Genomic DNA, 22,206 nt, shown 5'->3' with positions numbered 1-22,206 from the left:
TATGATGACAATGGTTGGATAGGCAGTGACGTGTAGTTTATATAAACTATGATACTTTAAAGTATCTCCTTATTATCGGCATTGTGTTTTTAGATTTAGATTTGTTATTTATGTAAAGGTACATAAATTGAGTTACATACATAATGTTGGATTTGAAGATAAAGTACATACAATGCCTAAAGCCTAGTACGTAATAGATAAAATAAAGTAGCCTAGTAGTAATGTACGCATAGCGTTTCAGACAAGAAACGTTCTTTTTTTCGTTCTCTCGCGCCGCGAGGTGCAGAATTAACCTCCCTTTTCCCGTTTTCCAGCGAGCAAGAGAGACAACCAGCCCTTCCCTGTGCTGGTGTACATCCACGGGGAGTCGTACGAGTGGAACAGCGGCAACCCGTACGACGGCTCCGTCCTGGCCGCCTACGGTCGCGTGGTCGTCGTCACCGTCAACTTCCGCCTCGGGGCCCTAGGTAAGTCTCCTGTCCCACGACCCCAATCAGGTACTTGTAGTCCTTCCACCTGGGGCCAGATTCATGAAGCAGTTACGCAGGTACTTACGAACGTGCACATCTTTCCTCAATCTTTGAGGGCGTTGGTTACATTTATTAAACAGTTTACAAGCATGGAACGTCACAATCAACTGTTGTTATTGTTATTAACAGCCTCTTGGTGCTTCAGAGCTCATTAAATGTTTAATAATTGTAAACTAAGCCGCCAAAGATTGAGAAAAGATGTACAGGTTCGTAAGTGCTTGCGTAACTGCTTCGTGAATCTGGCCCCTGGTCTCCGTAGCTTGTGTTTCCTCTAGGTTTGGGCGCGTCTCTTTCGCCAGACGTTTGACCATTATAATATTTTATATCATAATGGTCATATACAGTCCCCGTGGTGTAGTGGTTAAGACACTCGCCTGGCGTTTCGCGAGCGTTTTGTCCTGGGTTCGTATCCTAGCCGGGGAGGATTTACTGGGCGCAAATCCTTAACTATAGCCTCTGTTTAACTGAACAGTAAAATGGGTACTTGGTTCTTAAACGATTTTTCGCGGGGGTCGTATTCCAGGGACCATAGGATTAAGGACTTGCCCGAAACGCTACACGTACTAGTGGCTGTACAAGAATGTAAGAAATCTTGTATATATAAATAAATACAAAATAAATAAATAATGTTTTGGGGGTACTACCACTGGTTTAATTAAAGGGACCCACATCCTCGAAGAAGAAAATAAATAGTGTTCAGAGAAGACCTTGTGGATTCTATAAAAATATATTTTGTATTTTTTCTATCTACTCTTTCAAGCCCCGCTTTGTCCATTAACGGTGAACAGTGTTATCGCACAGTGCAAACGTCTTTAGTCTTAGTTATGCCTTTATCAGTTGTCTGTTTCATCAGCTTCTAGTTCTCTATATCCCTTTTGGTTACGCACAGCGGCTTAAGCTTTAGTCTAAATCTCACCGAAAGGTGTTTAGTGCTAAACACTTGGTCTTGAAGGTCCTTTCTCCGCTTGTCTTATCACTGCTCCCAAACGTTTTTCATAAAACAAATTAGCATTTAAGCTGCTTGTTACGATTCAGCTGAAAGAAACCGAATAATTCTTTAATTGTTGTCTTTCTAATTTAATGCTTGACCCATACATGATTTTATGCTAACTTGAGGTAATTAATGCTTGATACTTGCTTATATTGATTTATCACTGTGTGGAGTAAATAACAGACATTATGTGGTGTCAAGTTGAAGGTGTTATAGGAATAAGTCGGTGTAATAACCACTATAGGCGCAGTGTAGCCCGTGAACCAGTTTTGCTCCAACCAACTAGACAAAAGGTCAGAAAAAATGAATTTATATAACACTACAGCAGTTAGAACTGAAGTGACATCGCAAACCCTAAACAAAAAATCGACATCAAACGAAATATTTGATCAAACGTTGAAGATAGCAAGAGTCTAGAAAACTTTCATCAGCAGCTCATTAAATCAGGCAAGGCGTCGGACACAACACAGGGAGAGTCCAGACCCGTCTCGCTCACCCGGGAGCTGCCGGGTAATTATGACCGACAAAGAGTTCCACATCGCAGGTTTACACGATCTGCACCTGCTCCCTTCTCCTTAATCCCCAACCACTTGGGTTGGACGGAAGAGCGACGGTCTCGCTTCATGCAGGTCGGCGTTCAATCCCCGACCCTCCAAGGGGTTGGGCACCATTCCTCCCCCCCCCCCCCCGTTCCTTCCTAAGTCCTTATCCTGATCCCTTCCCAGTGCTATATAGTCGTAATGGCTTGGCGCTTTCCCTTGATAATTCCCTCTTCCCTCCTCCTCAAACACTCGTGCGAAATAAATGAATGGAATGAATATTAAAAAAAATAGGTCTTTTTAGGTCTTCCTTAGGTCTTTTTTCCATCTTATTTTTGAGCTGGGTGCTAGATCTGAGTCAGGTCTGATCACTGAACATGAAAAATAATGAGTTCTGTGGTTCGCAGAGGAAAGAAAATAGAACAGCTGACAAATTCCAGAACGACTGAATTTCTGTTTGGAGCACAATGGGAACCATCAACCATGTCACTTCCTTAGGAACACTTGCTTCACTCACGTGCTCTCTACACACAAGGAAAGTAATAAAGCCTTTATGTTTCACTTCCTCCTCCCCTGAAACTGGACTAGAGGCTGAGCTCAAGTGTATAAAACGAGTGATATTTTTTTAAGACTAGGTTGTCATCATTGTTTTCTTATTGATGTGCTCTATATACTCTTCCCTTTTTCACCCTTTTCTTCTCTTCTCCCCTCCTCCCCATTCACCCCTCTCTATCTTCATCCCTCCCTTCTCTCGTTCCATCTCACCCTTTTCCCCTTTCCTTTTTCTGCTCTCCTAATTCCTCTCTTCCCCCCTTCTTTCCCTCTTCCCCACTCCTACCTCCCCTCTCCCCCTCCTCCTTGCAAACAAACAACCTAACCACAACGTTGTTATAAACATTGTGGTTATGTTGTAACAAATATGAATAACTGAAATATCTGATAAAAACTCTATGTAAAACAAAACTTTAATTTTAGACTTTAAATTAGTCAATAGTATTCGGAACTGGAACTGATCCTTCTTAAAAGGGGGGCAATAGGGCCGACTTCGACAGGCCTATGATAGTCCCATACTACCAATATTTCCCCAAGCCTCTGGCCTCGAACCACGGCCAGACACAGACACTGTCTGCTATAAATACAGATAAAACTACATGAGATCTGCCAGCCTTGACATATCTTTAAAATGCCTCTCACTGATGCGGACTTCCAATTGGTCTTAAGCGGTCAATTATCAATCGAGGGATTGAATATGCAATTGCTTGGTATTAGCATATTCGATTAGCAGTTCCCGTGGCGTACTGGTAAGAAGCTCGCCTGGCGTTTCGCGAGCGCTTTTTCCTGGGTTCGTATCCTGGCCGGGGAGGGTTTACTGGGCGTCAATCCTTAACTGTAGCCTCTGTTTACCCAACAGCAAAATGGGTACCTGGTTGTTAAACGATTTGGCGGGGTCGTATTCCGGGGAATATTAGGATTAAGGACCTGCCCGAAACGCTGTGCCTGCTGGTGGCTGTACAAGAATGTCAGAACTCTTGTATATTAATACAAAAATAAATACAAATATATATACTTTCTCACTGTAGGGAGGCAGAGGGAAAATATTTGGTGAATATTTCACCAAAATCTGTCACTTTAATAATAACAAAAGGGTTCACCAGTACACCTCTCAGTGTAATCACTAAGAGACATTCACCTGCGCAAAAGTATTTTTTATGTGAACTTAAAACTTGAAAGAGTAACAGCGGCTTTTGTGTGGGGAGGCGGGAAGTGGGGGGGGGGTCGCCAACCATTACGATAAACAAAGTACAGAAAAGTGTTTGAAATAACATCCAGGTGCAAAGAGGTCTGTATTACTGCTCCTGCTGTGTTAAGGAACTCCATACCATTTCAAAGAGCGCCTCGCCGCGATGAGGAGGCCGCGCCGCGATGAGGAGGGCCGCCCCGCGATGAGGGGGGCCGCCCCGCGATGAGGAGGGCCGCCCCGCGATGAGGAGGGCCGCCCCGCGATGAGGAGGGCCGCCCCGCGATGAGGAGGGGCCGCGCCACGATGAGGAGGGCCGCGCCGCGATGAGGGGGGGGGCCACGCCGCGATGAGGAGGGCCGCGCCGCGATGAGGAGGGCCGCCCCGCGATGAGGGGGGGGCCGCGCCACGATAAGGAGGGACGCGCCGCGATGAGGAGGGCTGCGCCGCGATGAGGGGGCCCCCGCGCCACGATGAGGAGCGCCGCCCCGCGATGAGGGGGGGCCGTGCCACGATGAGGAGGGCCGCGCCGCGATGAGGGGGGGGCCGTGCCACGATGAGGAGGGCCGCGCCACGATGAGGAGGGCCGCCCCGCGATGAGGAGGGGGCCACGCCGCGATGAGGAGGGCCGCCCCGCGATGAGGAGGGCCGCGCCGCGATGAGGAGGGCCGCGCCGCGATGAGGAGGGGCCGCGCCGCGATGAGGAGGGCCGCCCCGCGATGAGGAGGGCCGCGCCGCGATGAGGAGGGCCGCGCCGCTATGAGGGGGGGCCGCGCCGCGATGAGGGGGGGGCTGTGCCACGATGAGGAGGGCCGCCCCGCGATGAGGAGGGCCGCCCCGCGATGAGGAGGGCCGCCCCGCGATGAGGAGGGCCGCCCCGCGATGAGGAGGGCCGCCCCGCGATGAGGAGGGCCGCCCCGCGATGAGGAGGGCCGCCCCGCGATGAGGAGGGCCGCCCCGCGATGAGGAGGGCCGCCCCGCGATGAGGAGGGCCGCCCCGCGATGAGGAGGGCCGCCCCGCGATGAGGAGGGCCGCGCCGCGATGAGGAGGGCCGCGCCGCGATGAGGGGGACTTACTGGGGTAGAGCTTACCCCAGTAAGCTCTACCCCATATCTGAGTTGCGCAATCATTCTGTCGCATGTTGACCAGACCACACACACTAGAAGGTGAAGGGACGACGACGTTTCGGTCCGTCCTGGGCCATTCTCAACTCGATTGTGACTTGACAATTGACATTGTGACAATTGTCAATCAATTGACAATTGTGACTTGTAGACAATCGACTTGAGAATGGTCCAGGACGGACCGAAACGTCGTCGTCCCTTCACCTTCTAGTGTGTGTGGTCTGGTCAACATGCGACAGAATGATCGCGCAACTCAGATTCGCAAACGAGGGCAGAAACCTATAGTGAGGAGTATATTACGTGAGTGAGATCTTTAGCAACCACACAATGAACGGCGTGATTACAGTGCCTGGTGGAGCCACCATTTGTTCTAGCGGCTTTTCTAGCGACATTTCGACATTTCGACATTTCGTTCTAGCGACATTCCTAACTCTTAAAGTGAGCATTGTTATCTCTGACTGTGAGGAAGACACTGGTGCTGGGGCGGGGGTAAGTGAGGTCTTGACTAATGACCACACCGGCCTGCTTTTTAATCTGGCTGAGTGATTGTGGTGCTGATGAGCCTCGCGCCATCTTGTCTTGGGGCCTCTGGCACCACTCCCCAAGTGCACCTCGGCAGGAAATGGGGTGGTTGAAGGGAATGGTGTGATGGAAATGTGATTGGTGAATGGGATGGGTGAAGGGAAGGGGGATGGGTGAAGGGAAGGGGGATGGGTGAAGGGAAGGGGATGGATGAAGGGAAGGGGGATGGGTGAAGGGAAGGGGATGGGTGAAGGGAAGGGGGATGGATGAAACGAAGGGGATGGGTGAAGGGAAGGGGGATGGGTGAAGGGAAGGGGGATGGGTGAAGGGAAGGGGGATGGATGAAGAGAATGGGATGGATGAAGAGAATGGGATGGATGAAGGGAATGGGATGGATGAAGGGAATGGGATGGATGAAGGGAGTGGGATGGGTGAAGGGAATGGGATGGATGAAGGGAAGGGGATGGATGAAGGGAAGGGGGATGGGTGAAGGGAAGGGGATGGGTGAAGGGAAGGGGGATGGATGAAGGTAAGGGGGATGGGTGAAGGGAAGGGGATGGGTGAAGGGAAGGGGGATGGATGAAGGTAAGGGGGATGGGTGAAGGGAAGGGGATGGGTGAAGGGAAGGGGGATGGGTGAAGGGAATGGGATGGATGAAGGGAAGGGGATGGATGAAGGGAATGGGATGGGTGAAGGGAATGGGATGGGTGAAGGGAATGGGATGGATGAAGGGAAGGGGGATGGGTGAAGGGAAGGGGATGGGTGAAGGGAAGGGGGATGGATGAAGGGAAGGGGGATGGGTGAAGGGAAGGGGATGGGTGAAGGGAAGGGGGATGGGTGAAGGGAAGGGGGATGGATGAAGGGAAGGGGATGGATGAAGGGAAGGGGATGGGTGAAGGGAAGGCGTGGTCACCTAAATGTACTTGTAGGCTGAGCGTTCGAGTTTCAACACCAGAAGATGATGGTAGTAACTCTTCATTCATTTTTCTTAATTTTATGAACATTGTATATTTCAAATTGTCTCCATTTTTCTTGCCTATTATCCTTTCCTTTCCTTCACCTTCCATTACTTTCATCCTCCTCCTCTTCCTCTCTCCACCCCTTCCCCCCACCTTTCCCTTCAATTCACCTTCCATGTTTTCCCCTCATCTTCCTTCCTACTCCCCCGTTCCCTGCCACTCTCTATAGCGCTTCTATATATTTACTAAGTAAATATATATATATATATATATATATATATATATATATATATATATATATATATATATATATATATATATATATATATATATATCTTAGGATCTTGTGCGTCGTTATCATAGCTAAAATATATTGTCGTTCTTGTATTGTGTTGCGGTTAAGTTCATTAATTTTTAATTTTTCTAAGTAAATTAGGCTACTACTCCTGAATGAATAATCAACAAATCAATAAACAATATAAAATACATTTCTTGTTCAAACACCAAAAAAAAAAAAGGTCGAAGTTTCACAGATAACAATCTCTTAATTTTTTCGTCATCGAAAAAACATTTCCAAAATATAATGCAGGAACAAGCTCTTGTGATGATTTTTTTTATTTTTTTTTTCGGGGGTAGGGGGGGGGGGTTGGCTCATCTTTTTACGCATGATATGAAATTAGCCGAAAAATAATTATCAAAGGGAAAAATAGCTTTGTCGCTGTATATGTTAGCGTCATTGTGCTGCCTGTGAGCCTCGATCACAGGCGACTCTCACTCTCTCCAACACGGCACAAAATGTTTTAAAAAATGATACCGCGATGATTTTTTTTTGTGTTGCGTTATAGTGAAGGGGGGGGGGTTAGTGTAGAGGAAGGGAAGATGTGGGGGGGTGAGAGTGGGGGATAGTGGATAAGGGAAGGTGAGAGTGGGGGAGAGGGGGTAGTGTAGAGGCGAGAATCTACGATAAGAAACATCATTAAACAGCCTAACAAATCACAGATAAAATTTCAGGTATTTGTAGCTCGTCTTTGCATTAATTACTTTTATTTACAAACACACTCAGCCTCATGTACTCAAGCTGAAGTACATGACGCAGAGGGGAGAACATGGCTCTGACTAACCCAACCGGTGCCCGAAGCCTTCTTCTCAACATTCCTGTAAATCAACATTATTGTCCTTCAGTGTTCTACTGAAGGGCTGGCAGGAAGGGAATACTGTTAGTAGAGCGTTGGTCTTACTCTGCGTCTGCGGGCTGTAGCTGTGTCTCATGGTGTATACTGTGGCGCCTCTGCTGCTGCTGTGGCGCCTCTGTTGCTGCTGTGGCGCCTCTGCTGCTGCTGTGGCGCCTCTGCTACTGCTGCTGCTGTGGCGCCTCTGTGGCTAAACTAGTGAGTTGTTTCTCTTGTATTTACTGGCTCCTTTATTTTGTGAGTGCTCTGTGTTCTATAATAGTGTTGTGAGAGCTGTAATGTACCTGAGTGATCTATAATGTGTATTTAACTGATAAGGAAGTGTACTGCCAGTACTGTTTTTGTTGTATTATTAGTCTATATTGATGGTTATCCCCCCTGTGGTGGGGCTCCCCCCCCCCCCTCTGTGGTGGTGCTCCCCCCCCCTGTGGTGGGGCTCCTCCCCTGTGGTGGGGCTCCTCCCCTGTGGTGGGGCTCGCTGTTAATTTCGCCTTCAGAAGACAGCGAGAGTGTCACTTCTGCGGATCTGTTCAAGGGACGTTGAATATCAATTTAGGTCTTTTATTTCGGTCATGTATATAGAGAGAGGAATCTCTACGAGTTTGCAAATGCTGCGATATCAGTCGCCTGTTTGTTCACCTGAGCCCACGTGGAGCGAGAGAGAAATTTACTGCCATTCACAATGCCTTAATTTTTGAAAATGTAATCTGATACTGCATCATAAATATAAGATTTTAAATTTAATTCGTGAGTGCAGGAGTGTATGCATACGGAGTGCGGAAGTGCACGCTGCGTGAGTGCGGAAGTGCGCGCTGCGTGAGTGCGGAAGTGCGCGCTGCGTGAGTGCGGAAGTGCGCGCTGCGCGAGTGCGGAAGTGTACGCTGCGTGAGTGCGGAAGTGCGCGCTGCTTGAGTGCGGCAGTGCGCGCAGAAGCGTGATTTATGAGTACAATCGTGTATGAATATTGAAAAACGATTCTTTCGCAATAGTATTATTAATACGAGAGTGTGAAGATAAGTAACCTATGGAGGTAACGGTTACATATTTGGAACACACACACACACACACACACACACACACACACACACACACACACACACACACACACACACACACACACACACACACACACACACACACACACTCCAACCACACACACACACACACACACACACACACACACACACACACACACACACACACTCCAACCACACACACACACACACACACACACACACACACACACACACACACACACACACACTCCAACCACACACACACACACACACACACACACACACACACACACACACACACACACACACACACACACACACACACACACACACACACACACACGCACGCACACACACCTGATAACGAAATTGGGTCTTGCGATTATCCAGCCCCAGCTTACAGCCGCCAGATAGACCCGTAATGGAAGGTGAACGAGCAGCAGAGATAATTAAGCATCGTAATTCGGCGCGATTTTAATTTATTTAGAGGTGTGGCTTAATTATTGAGGGGACGATGATGACAGGAAGGGGAGAGGGGGAAGGGGAAGGGGGAGGGGAATTATGGGGAGGGTGAGGGGAAGCAATGGGAGGACAGGGAAAGAAAAGAAAAGAGCAGAAGGAGCAGAAGTAAAAAGGAAATATGGAGAATGAGAGGGAAGAAGAACGGAGTTTGTAATGAAAGAGGAGGGAGAATGAAACGGAAAAGGAAAGGAAACGAAGAAAGCGGGGCATGTAAGGAATGAAAAGGAACAGGAGGAAAGAAACGGAAGGTGAAAATCGTGAAAATGAAAGGGGGGAGAAGGTTATGTAAAGGAAGAGGGAAAGGAAGTAAATTATAATATATTGATAAATTCACATTGCATAGTGAAAGAGTGAGTGAGTTACGTGTACCACAGTCAGCCGTGAGCCGTGAGGCTGACGACTGTGGTACAGCAGGGCTCACGGCTGTGCCACAGCAGGGCTCACGGCTGTGCCACAGCAGGGCTCACGGCTGTGCCACAGCAGGGCTCACGACTGTGCCACAGCAGGTCTCACGACTGTGGTACAGCAGGGCTCACGACTGTGCCACAGCAGGGCTCACGGCTGTGCCACAGCAGGTCTCACGGCTGTGCCACAGCAGGGCTCACGACTGTGCCACAGCAGGTCTCACGACTGTGCCACAGTAGGTCTCACGACTGTGCCACAGCAGGGCTCACGGCTGTGCCACAGCAGGGCTCACGGCTATGCCACAGCAGGGCTCACGACTGTGCCACAGCACGGCTCACGGCTGTGCCACAGCAGGGCTCACGACTGTGCCACAGCAGGGCTCACGGCTGTGCCACAGCAGGGCTCACGACTGTGCCACAGCACGGCTCACGGCTATGCCACAGCAGGGCTCACGACTGTGCCACAGCAGGTCTCACGACTGTGCCACAGTAGGTCTCACGACTGTGCCACAGCAGGGCTCACGGCTGTGCCACAGCAGGGCTCACGGCTATGCCACAGCAGGGCTCACGACTGTGCCACAGCACGGCTCACGGCTGTGCCACAGCAGGGCTCACGACTGTGCCACAGCAGGGCTCACGGCTGTGCCACAGCAGGGCTCACGACTGTGCCACAGCACGGCTCACGGCTATGCCACAGCAGGGCTCACGACTGTGCCACAGCAGGGCTCACGACTGTGCCACAGCAGGGCTCACGGCTGTGCCACAGCAGGGCTCACGACTGTGCCACAGCAGGGCTCACGACTGTGCCATAGCAGGCCTCACGACTGTGCCACAGCAGGGCTCACGGCTGTGCCACAGCAGGGCTCACGACTGTGCCACAGCAGGGCTCACGACTGTGCCACAGCAGGGCTCACGACTGTGCCACAGCAGGGCTCACGACTGTGCCACAGCAGGGCTCACGACTGTGCTACAGCAGGGCTCACGACTGTGCCACAGCAGGGCTCACGACTGTGCCACAGCAGGGCTCACGACTGTGCCACAGCAGGGCTCACGACTGTGCCACAGCAGGGCTCACGACTGTGCCACAGCAGGGCTCACGACTGTGCCACAGCAGGGCTCACGACTGTGCTACAGCAGGGCTCACGACTGTGCCACAGCAGGGCTCACGACTGTGCCACAGCAGGGCTCACGACTGTGCTACAGCAGGGCTCACGACTGTGCGACAGCAGGGCTCACGACTGTGCCACAGCAGGGCTCACGACTGTGCTACAGCAGGGCTCACGACTGTGCCACAGCAGGGCTCACGACTGTGCCACAGCAGGGCTCACGGCTGTGCCACAGCAGGGCTCACGACTGTGCCACAGCAGGGCTCACGACTGTGCCACAGCAGGGCTCACGACTGTGCCACAGCAGGGCTCACGGCTATGCCACAGCAGGGCTCACGACTGTGCCACAGCAGGGCTCACGACTGTACCACAGCAGGGCTCACGACTGTGCCACAGCAGGGCTCACGACTGTGCCACAGCAGGGCTCACGGCTGACTGTGCTACAGTATTGTCTGTGTTGTGCTGCAGTCAGTGACTTTGGTACACGTGAATATTTATCTTTCTCACTATGCAATGTGAATTTATCAATATATTTTACTCTATACTTTAATTAATACTCTATACTCGAAATATCGGAGTTTCCGAAAACAAATTCCGGGAAAAACTCCATTTAACTCCCTATTACAAAAAACTCCATATAACTCCCTATTACAAAAAACTCCATATAACTCCCTATTACAAAAAACTCCATATAACTCCCTATTACAAAAAAGTCCATATAACTCTCTATTACAAAAAAAATCCATTTTCCGAAAAAAACTTCATATAATTCCACAAGCCGAAAACTCCATATAACTCCATATTCCGTAAAACTCGTTGGCCCCGGTTCTAGAGTACACAAGACCGACGTGGTACCCCATCTCACACGCTGGTCAGACATCTTTGCATTAGAATACCGACGACTGGGAACATGGGATCCGCGCACACACACATACACACACACCAAGGGTAAAGTAACAGTAACCTGGGTATAAAGTGCCAGACTGGAGTGTAATACCCCACCTGGAGTAGTAGAGAAAATTAGCTCCTTCCATAAATGCCTATTTGTACAATATTAAACCTTAGTCATCATTTAAGTCATACTTCTCGCCAGCTAAGGAATGTACTTATAGTATAGTGTTTTCCTGTGAAGTTTTAGGGTCTATTTTTGCTATTTCTAGTTAATATAAGTTTTGGGAAGTTTGATACAAGTTGCTCGGCTAGTAAGTCAAATTAAGCCATTTATCGTCGGCCAATGACTGACCACAGTCACCTTCCTATGAGAGGAAGGCAATGGATCACTGAGAGTTGTCGTCGGGAGGGAAATAACTAATAAGGAAAGTTGTCAGGAAGGAAAGAAGTAACAAGGAGGGCCACTGGGCATACTGCCCTTGATATACGTGAAGAACCTCCCGGGGGGAATAAACCCCTTCATGTTACTGTTTGACCTTGACGCAATATTTGAGGAAAATAGGACGAGGTGAGAACTGCAATATGCAACAGGACTTGGAAAAAGTTACTGTAATTTAATCTCACTAAGTGTAATCTAATGAGGATGGGAACAGGAAAAGATCATTGAAGTCATTCCAGATGATTGCCAAACAATTTCTTGAAATGTTACAATGATCTGGCCAGTATTATTGAGCCTCTCGCCTTTAAAAAACAAACAGGCTACAATCCTTAGTAAATATAGTCAACAAATGTACAGATCTTCAGAAATCTGAATATTAAATCATTCTAAGCCTTCCGGGTTAGAATGAGAGAATTAAAACCCACTTTATTAGAGTGAAAGAGTTAAATATTAAGACACGTTTGAGGGAACAGCGAGGGAGACACGTGGGAGGGGAAGACACGTGGGAGATAACAGCGAGGGAGACACGTGGGAGGGGAAGACACGTGGGAGATAACAGCGAGGGAGACACGTGGGAGGGACCCGGAAGCGCTTCAGACTGTTAGAAAATAAGTCATGTGTACCAGTATATAAAACGGTGGAAGGTAAGAAGCACTAAGCTGGAGAACACCAGAGTGACCCGAAGCAGACTAGAAGAACATTTTGACCAATTCTCTTGCAAAATGATTTTAACAAAGACAAATCCTGCTTGACAACTTTTTCGGAATTCTACAATAGGATGACAAACACCGCCCACGAGAGCGTGACTTGGGGGCCAGATTAGATATGCCTCGATTTCCAGAAAGCATTTTATACTGTACAAAGAAATTCTACTTAAGCTAGAGAAGGAGTCTAGGTACTGGGAAGCGTCCTCTCGGTAAGGAAGCAAAGGGTTGGATCGGAGACATCTGAATTTAGAGAGGTTGTGAATAGAGTACCACAAGGGTGGTACGTTGCCGCTGTAGTACCAAGGGTGGTCCACAAGAGTACCACAAGAGGTCGGTCCTGGGGGGCCCATACAATTTCTAATGTATGTCAACGACCTGACAAAGGAAATTATCTCCTTCATATTAATGTTTATAGAAGAGGCGAACATAATGAGGAGTCGAGGTAGAGACACAAACGGTGATGCCTGACACACGGATCTGGACACTCAAAAAGTGGTCTGAAGAATAGCTGATAAAATTTAACCAACCCAAAAATAAAAATAAGCGGATTGGAACCGGAGTGAGAGGACCTGTACATCATTATGGGATAAAGAGGGAGACGCATATTATTACATGAGAAAAGGAGAAATACCTGCAAGTAGACATAATTATAAATTTAATACCAGAAGCACATTCAAGCAGAAGGATGTGAGCAGCAGATGCCTTACTGGTTGCCACGGCCGTGTAGGCTTCAGAAACCTGGACAAAATACCCTTCCGTGCCCTATATAAACACTGTGCAAAACCCCTTCTTGTGTATACTACTAAGGCATGGAACCCTGCCCTGATAAAGGACAGATTAAAACTCGAAAAGTCCAAACACACGCAACAAAACTCATTCCTGAGCTGAAGTACTTGAGCTACTAGGAATGACTGAGGGAACTGGACCTAATAAGCAGGATATGATAACAAATTTCAAATTATAATGAGAATTGACGGAGTAGACAACACAGCATTGTTCAGGACGAGATCACACCCTTGGAAACCGGAGAAAAAAGCAGAGATAACAGAAGCGACATTTTCAGTATTTGAACCGTCAGTAAGGGGAAATAAGAGAAAAACAGAAGTCCTTCTACCCAACTCAATACAAAATTGTATGTATAAATATGATAAAAATGTGAGAAAAGAGTCGCTGCCCTAATCCAGGCACGTTGGCGAGGCTGGGAATCCATGAACTGGTCCCTGAGAGACTGTCTAGGGGAGGACACACGCCCCCTCGCTCGCTCCCTTAACAAACTGTAGCCTCAGGGACAGTAGGGGGGCCTCACTCTCTCGGGAAAATTAGGCGCTGCAGTGTGTGCTATCAGTAATTGATATTGCAGTTGACTGTTGCTGTCCATCTCACTTCTCCCAGCATGCAATATCGCGTTTATTTAGACAGTGATCGATAGTTATAGCTCTCTCATACCCACAAACCGTTGATGTGCTGTGACTGCCTATCTGCACGCTTAAGGTAGCTCAACAATGATTTCTTGTTGAAACCTGCAATTCGAAAACATCCAGCAATGTTATAGTCATTGATGTTGACTCCCACTCTCCCCTCACCACTCTCCCTCACTCACTCTCCCCATCACTATTTTCCCTCCCCCACTCTCTCACAACTCCCCCACCTATCACGTCACCACTGCTCCCCCCCCCCACCTACCTCATCTCTCGCCTCACTCTCCTCTTGGTAAATTCCTCTACATTAACTTGATCGCCTCGGAGATGGGATCACGGCCGCCACTGACGCACCAAACGCGTTCACAGCCGGATAAAGGGATTCCAACTTCTCAAGAAATCCCTGAGAAGAAAGAGGCGGCGACGGTGATCGGGTTTAAAGACGGGAAGATTTAGCGGAGAAGGGGGAAGGTTTGTCGACACCTTAGACAGGAGACAGTGTCGAATGTGCTTGTATGGTAATTGTCGAATATCGTGAGAGGTTTGTATCGAGTACATTGTGGAGACTAGAGCCATGCCCGCCAGCCTTACCCACTAGTTATGGACACTATGTCGAATAAAAAGATATATTAAGTTTTTTTTGACGTTAATGATCGTATAGTTAACTTTCATATTTGATAGTCCAAGTAGTCAGTAGTTCGTTTGAAATCTGGTGACGTTCATATGACAGGGTCACCCCCGTTCATTAGACCAGAGTTGTTAACCTCAACTTTTAACATCACTAGTTGTTATTGTATGCAAGTATGTGATGTTGTTAATCATCACACTACTGAATGTTACCCCGTGTATATGGAGAGAGGATTGGCGAGCAGCGACTCATCACTGGGCTCACAAGAAGATTAGGCCACCCAAGAGGTGGCACGGGCACGAATAGCCCGTAACTTGGTGAATAACCTTGTCAGGTTCTTATAGGCACAGCTGGGGATATGTAGGCCATGAGGTGTACTCTGCTCCTTATTCTATAAGAGCTGAAATTTGACTTTAATCCTACACTACATCCAGGTCGGAATTATTCTTGGTGTTTGATCAGTGGGCAGTTGAACAAATCCACAAGAGCCGTGACGAAGGTTCGAACATTTGTTCATTTGATGCATCACGCTATTTTGATTTGTGTTTGTAGTGGAGTGGGCAATTGTCGCGGCCTTAAAAACCTTCCAGAGTTTGATTGGCCTTAAGTCCAACACCAAACCCGGGGTCCATGTGATGCCCCTGGGTGAGGGGAGGAGGGTACCTTAGGTGGGGAAAATGAGAGTAGATAGATGCAGAAGTGTGTGTGTGTGTGTGTGTGTGTGTGTGTGTGTGTGTGTGTGTGTGTGTGTGTGTGTGTGTGTGTGTGTGTGTGTGTGAGTGTGTGTGTGTGTGTGTGTGTGTGTGTGTGAGTGAGAGGTGCAGGCTGAGGGGACGGTACTGTGTCGCCGGGTAAATGTGATGTAGTCAGGGAACACAGGAACGGAATATTTTATTAAAAATGTCAGGATGAAGAGCAAGGTCTCCACGGAGCTTCTTCACGGTCGACGTCGTCTCTGGTGTGTTAATAGAGGTGTGTCCCAAGCATTCCCAGCACCTTCAGTGCCTCCATAAGCTCCTTCATGTGTGTCTTGTCGAATCTGGAAGTCATCCAATGCCTTCATGGTATATTTTGCTTCTCGTAAGTGTTCACGGCGCCTCTTAGCCGTCCAAGATGTGCAAGGCATCTCCCAGGTGCCTATGTGGTATCGCGGGTGCCTATGTGGTATCGCGGGTGCCTGTGTGGTATCGCGGGTGCCTATGTGGTATCGCGGGTGCCTATGTGGTATCGCGGGTGCCTGTGTGGTATCGCGGGTGCCTATGTGGTATCGCGGGTGCCTATGTGGTATCGCGGGTGCCTACACTATTTCATGGTGACACCTCCATGGTGACTGGATGTCTCCCATGTACCCATAGTACGCCCTGGTTATCTTCAGCCACTTCCCTGTATACGGAATGTGTCAAGAGTCCTCCTAGGTGTCCCAACAGCTATTCTCTATTGGCTAGCCCTGCAGCTGCCCTCTAGTGGCTAGTCCTGCAGCTGCCCTCTAGTGGCTAGTCCTGCAGCTGCCCTCTAGTGGCTAGTCCTGCAGCTGCCCTCTAGTGGCTAGCCCTGCAGCTGGCCCTCTAGTGGCTAGTCCTGCAGCTGCCCTCTAGTGGCTAGTCCTGCAGCTGCCCTCTAGTGGCTAGCCCTGCAGCTGCCCTCTAGTGGCTAGCCCTGCAGCTGCCCTCTAGTGGCTAGTCCTGCAGCTGCCCTCTAGTGGCTAGTCCTGCAGCTGCCCTCTAGTGGCTAGTCCTGCAGCTGCCCTCTAGTGGCTAGTCCTGCAGCTGCCCTCTAGTGGCTAGTCCTGCAGCTGCCCTCTAGTGGCTAGTCCTGCAGCTGCCCTCTAGTGGCTAGTCCTGCAGCTGCCCTCTAGTGGCTAGTCCTGCAGCTGCCCTCTAGTGGCTAGTCCTGCAGCTGCCCTCTAGTGGCTAGCCCTGCAGCTGCCCTCTAGTGGCTAGCCCTGCAGCTGCCCTCTAGTGGCTAGCCCTGCAGCTGCCCTCTAGTGGCTAGCCCTGCAGCTGCCCTCTAGTGGCTAGCCCTGCAGCTGCCCTCTAGTGGCTAGCCCTGCAGCTGCCCTCTAGTGGCTAGCCCTGCAGCTGGCCCTCTAGTGGCTAGCCCTGCAGCTGCCCTCTAGTGGCTAGCCCTGCAGCTGGCCCTCTAGTGGCTAGCCCTGCAGCTGCCCTCTAGTGGCTAGCCCTGCAGCTGCCCTCTAGTGGCTAGCCCTGCAGCTGCCCTCTAGTGGCTAGCCCTGCAGCTGCCCTCTAGTGGCTAGCCCTGCAGCTGCCCTCTAGTGCCTAGCCCTGCAGCTGGCCCTCTAGTGGCTAGCCCTGCAGCTGGCCCTCTAGTGGCTAGCCCTGCAGCTGGCCCTCTAGTGGCTAGCCCTGCAGCTGCCCTCTAGTGGCTAGCCCTGCAGCTGGCCCTCTCGTGGCTAGCCCTGCAGCTGGCCCTCTAGTGGCTAGCCCTGCAGCTGGCCCTCTAGTGGCTAGCCCTGCAGCTGCCCTCTAGTGGCTAGCCCTGCAGCTGGCCCTCTCGTGGCTAGCCCTGCAGCTGGCCCTCTAGTGGCTAGCCCTGCAGCTGGCCCTCTAGTGGCGAGTACACTCACTTCCCACTGCAGCTCTCACAGTGGACTTTACGAGCAGGAAAATGAGGCGCCGTGAGCTGTCATCGCTGATATAATTCGGTAAAAACGAGCTAGATTTACGATGACCCGCGCGACATTATGACTTCTGAATTGCCTTAGCGATTGTCTTGCGCTCCAACGTGCGTTTCAGAAGCTATACGGCTGAAGCAGGTGGGGCTCATGTCTCGCCGGCACTGGCTCTACCATGTACGTACGAACCTGGCGTCATTATTCTCTAGGCTTCTCCAGAGACTAACTTGCTTAGCTGACTGAATTTTGGGGATCATGAGTTCCTGAGCCCATTATGTGTCTCACCTACAGGATAGGTATGGGGTTCATTACCGCCCTCAGGATGGGTATGGGGTCCACTACCGCCCACAGGATGGGTATGGGGTCCACTACCGCCCTCCAGGATGGGTATGGGGTCCACTACCGCCCTCCAGGATGGGTATGGGGTCCACTACCACCCTCAGGATGGGTATGGAGTGCATAATAAATGAACTAAACTGAACTCAGCGGGTGGCAATGAACGCCGCTGTTGCCATCTGGTGGCCGCGGGATAATCATGCGTGGATTAGCTCCTGTGTTGCCATATGGTGTTCCTTGTATAGAATACAGTACGATTTAGAGATGTTGCCAATTCGTGGTGCAACATGATTGTATTTCCATTAGTTTAATAATGTCAGTTCAGGATACAGGAATAATTTACTTGGTTTCAAGCCTGTATAATATTTTGATTAAACTGTTTACTACCAATAAAGTTCTGGAAAGAGCGTGTGGTTTACGTATTATTAAAGTTTTAGCTGTGTTTTTCTGAACGAGTCTTAAGTTATAGTGTATATATTATTTTGCTATGAACATAACCAAACCCAGACACGTGCAAGGCATTAGTACGTGAGCGTGGATGTAGCTCCCACTCCTGGACACACTCAGCATACGTGTATCCTCGTATACAGGTCTTAAACACGTATATACTAACCGGGAAGATCATCTTGAAAGTATAATTACTCCCCCCCCCCCCGCACACACACACACGCGCCAAAAAAAAAGACCAATAGGACCAAAGAGCCAAAGCTCAACCCCCGCAAGCACAGCTAGGTGAGTTCTCTTTCCTCTGTCTGTCTCTCTCTCTCTCTCTCTCTCTCTCTCTCTCTCTCTCTCTCTCTCTCTCTCTCTCTCTCTCTCTCTCTCTCTCTCTCTCTCATTCTATGTCTCTCTCTCTCTCTCTCTCTCTCTCTCTCTCTCATTCGATGTCTCTCTCTCTCTCTCATTGCAAAGCGCTTACTGGAGTTCAACCCATATAAATGTAATGTTCTGAGGATAGCACTAGGAGAAGGGAAGCCTCTGATATCTGCCATCTCAATGGGAATCAGCCCTTAGAGTCGGAAAGGGAAACGGATTTTATTTTGGATATCACACCGAAACTATGACCCGAGGCACCCGTGAACAGATAAACTACCAGTGAGATCATTCGGGCTGCACCTGCGAGGAGAGCCTTCAGGAGTGTCTTAATGCTTCTTGACACATCTAAGACTTATATTGTGACTCACGGCTGTAGCAGGATATCTTGAGGTTATCTTGAGATGATTTCGGGGCTTAGTGTCCCCGCGGCTCTGGTCTTCGACCAGGCTTCCACCCCCAGGAAGCAGCCCGTGACAGCTGACTAACTCCCAGGTACCTATTTTACTGCTAGATTACAGGGGCATCAGGGTGAAAGAAACTCGGCCCATTGTTTCTCGCCGGCACCCGGGATCGAACCCGGGACCGCAGGATCACGCGTGCAGTGTTCTGTCCGCTCAGCCACCGGCTCCCGTCCAGCCACCGGATAGCATCAACTTCTTACTTCTTTAAATCTTCTGAACTACTGGGATAAGCAAAAGGAGTTTAATCTCACTTTTCTGGGGAAAAAGAGGTCTCAGGTAGGCATGATCACGACATAGAAGATGTGAAGGAGAATTTACATGTAAGGAAAAAGAAACAAAAAATTAAGAGGGGGTCAGTATAAGGACAAAGAGAAACAAATGAACACTTAACTTAATATAGCATAAGAGAATCCCTGATTGAGGACCGGGCCGCGGGGTCATTGAGCCCCGAAATCATCGCAAGGTAAGGTAGCATCCTCTTGTGAAGTGGCGCGCGCTGTCAGTAGGTCCCGGGGTTCCTTTTTCGACAGCAGCGTTTGGGTAATATTTCCTCTGTTCTCGTAGAAAAAAAAAATTGTACCCGGGAACTAGGCAAGTGTTATAGGTTGTTCTAGCAGGGGTCATCGGTAATACTAACAGGCTGCTTGCTCCAGTCTATGGGAAACCAAATGGTGAACCACACATTCTAGTTCATAATTCTTCACCGAGTTCGCGATCTTTCGTACCCTATCCCGCACCCTTGATGTAACGAAGTGTTCTAGTCTCTCTCGCCCATTGTAACGTATACGCCTCATCAGACGTTCAAAATGGCGTCCTCGACTCAGGAGCCGAGATATTTTATTGACATGAAATAAATAATTTGGCTCACTTGCGGACTTTCATCTCCATTTAGCCGCGTTCTTTATACGGGTCTTCCCATCGCCGTCCGCCAAGATCTGCATGTTCCTTGAATATTCATCTGAGAGCGCTGCGCCATCTACATGTTGCGTCATTATTATCGTACTGTCTTGGGTATATTTTCGTCTCGCTCAGTTTTCTTGGGGCCTCTCTCTCTCTCTGTGTGTGTCTCTCTCTCTCTCTCTCTCTCTCTCTCTCTCTCTCTCTCTCTCTCTCTCTCTCTCTCTCTCTCTCTCTCTCTCTCTCTCTCTCTCTCTCTCTCTCTCTCTCTCTCTCTCTCTCTCTCTCTCTCTCTCTCTCTCTCTCTCTCTCTCTCTCTCTCTCTCTCTCTCTCTCTCTCTCTCTCTCTCTCTCTCTCCCTCTCTCTCTCTCTCTCTCTCTCTCTCTCTCTCTCTCTCTCTCTCTCTCTCTCTCTCTCTCTCTCTCTCTCTCTCTCTCTCTCTCTCTCTCTCTCTCTCTCTCTTCTCTCTCTCTCTCTCTCTCTCTCTCTCTCTCTCTCTCTCTCTCTCTCTCTCTCTCTCTCTCTCTCTCTCTCTCTCTCTCTCTCTCTCTCTCTCTCTCATCGTGTGTGTGTAACCAATTAAAGAAAGCTTTCATTTATACACAACCTAATTCATTCATATACTTAGATATATATATATATATATATATATATATATATATATATATATATATATATATATATATATATATATATATATATATATATATATATATATATATATGCATGTCTCATTGAATATGACAGAATTCCGTATTTACTATTTTCTGATTTAGGGCTTCTATCCCTCTTACTAATGCTCTTGCATCAGGGTTCAGCTGGAAGAGGAGTTCACCAAAAGTCAGGATGTTTTCAAGGTGAAGAAAAAGAATTGAATAACTGAAGAATGTATTACACTAATTATAAAATCCCACGACGTTTCGAACCTACATGGTTTATTCTCAAGTGATTTTACAGTACAAAACAATCTATTTTATACCAATAGCGGGTCAGGTGAATACAAATAGATCAAACAATGGGATCAAGTGTAAACAAAGGGTATACATTGGGTAGACATGAAGGAGAAAAGAAGCTAAGGATCAGAAGGTTAAATAGGGGTACATACAAAGATTAATCAAGAGTAGTGGGCGCTGTTTGTCGAGCAGTGTCTTGTGTGTTGGCATCTTGACGTTCTGGTCTTGTTCTTACTCTCATGGTGGGTAGAGTGAATAGTTCCGTGATTTGAGTATTTATGGTAGGTGTTTCTACTTTTATGTGGATTGCTTTAAAAATTTGTAATCTTCTTACATCTTGGGTTTTGTCTATTATACAAGTGTTTTTATTCAACATTTCTCTTGTTAGGGTGATGTCATGGGCTTGTCTCATGTGATTTCTGGGGGCACCGGATTCAAGATGACAGGTCAATCGCCTCGTCAGCTTGGTCGACGTCATACCTATGTACTTAGATTGAAGGTTACATCCTTCGTGGGGGCAAGTGTACATGTATACAACGCTTGACTGCTGTAGAGGGTTCTCCGTCGGCTTCGGCCTGTTTTTAATAAGGAGTTCAGTAGTCTTCTTGGTTTTGTAGAATATGGTCAGGTCTATGTTTTGGTTAGGAGTAGTGCTTTTTACTCCTTTACTGATTATTTCTTTCATTATTCTTTCTTCTTTTTTATGTTCACTGTGCATGGTTAATTTGTAATATAATTTTATTGGAGGTATTGTGGCTTCTGTTCTAGGTTCAGGATTATACCATCGGTCCAGGTGTCTTCTTATAGCGGTGTTTATTTCAGTGTTGATATATCCGTTGTTCACCAATACCTGAGTTATTCTTTCAAACTCTCTACTCACGTTGCTCCATTCAGAGCAGTGGGTAAACGCTTGACGAATATAAGCATTGAGAACACTGGCTTTGTATCTTTGGGGGCACTCAATTCTACCGTTCAGGCATAATCCTATGTTGGTGGGCTTGGTATATACGTTGGTGCTTAAAGAGGTTCCTGTTTTTGTTATTAGTATATCCAAGAATGGCAGACTGTTATTTTCACTATTTTTATGTGTAAATCGGAGTACTGACTCTCTCTCTAGATGGCTTTTTAGATCAATTAGTTCATCTGAGTCTTTTACTATGACGAATATGTCATCTACATAATGGCAGTATACAGTTGGTTTTTGTCTGAACGGTAGAAGTGAGTGCCCTCAAAGTTACAAAGCAAGTGTTCTCAATGCTTATATTCGTCGAGCGCTTGCACACTGTTCCGAATGGAGCAACGTGAGTAGAGAGTTTGAAAGAATAACTCAGGTGTTGGTGAACAACGGATATATCAACGCTGAAATAAACACTGCTATAAGAAGA

General features: G+C 48.4%; 1 protein-coding gene across 2 annotated transcripts in view; it reads left to right on the top strand.

The window, feature by feature from the left end:
* Window positions 1-357: 357 nt before the first annotated feature.
* The window catches only part of LOC123757763 (neuroligin-3), an 80,069-nt gene continuing 58,220 nt past the window's right edge, over window positions 358-22,206 (top strand). For both annotated transcript variants that reach the window (XM_069338801.1, XM_069338800.1), the window contains exon 1: window positions 358-467. The gene's annotated coding sequence lies outside the window, so the exon portion shown is untranslated. The remainder of the gene's footprint in view (window positions 468-22,206) is intronic.

This window comes from Procambarus clarkii, chromosome 40 (assembly GCF_040958095.1).
Source record: "Procambarus clarkii isolate CNS0578487 chromosome 40, FALCON_Pclarkii_2.0, whole genome shotgun sequence".
Lineage (NCBI taxonomy): Eukaryota > Metazoa > Arthropoda > Malacostraca > Decapoda > Cambaridae > Procambarus > Procambarus clarkii.
The sequence above is the reverse complement of the archived record's forward strand: the minus strand, read 5'-3'. Positions and strand labels throughout refer to the sequence as shown.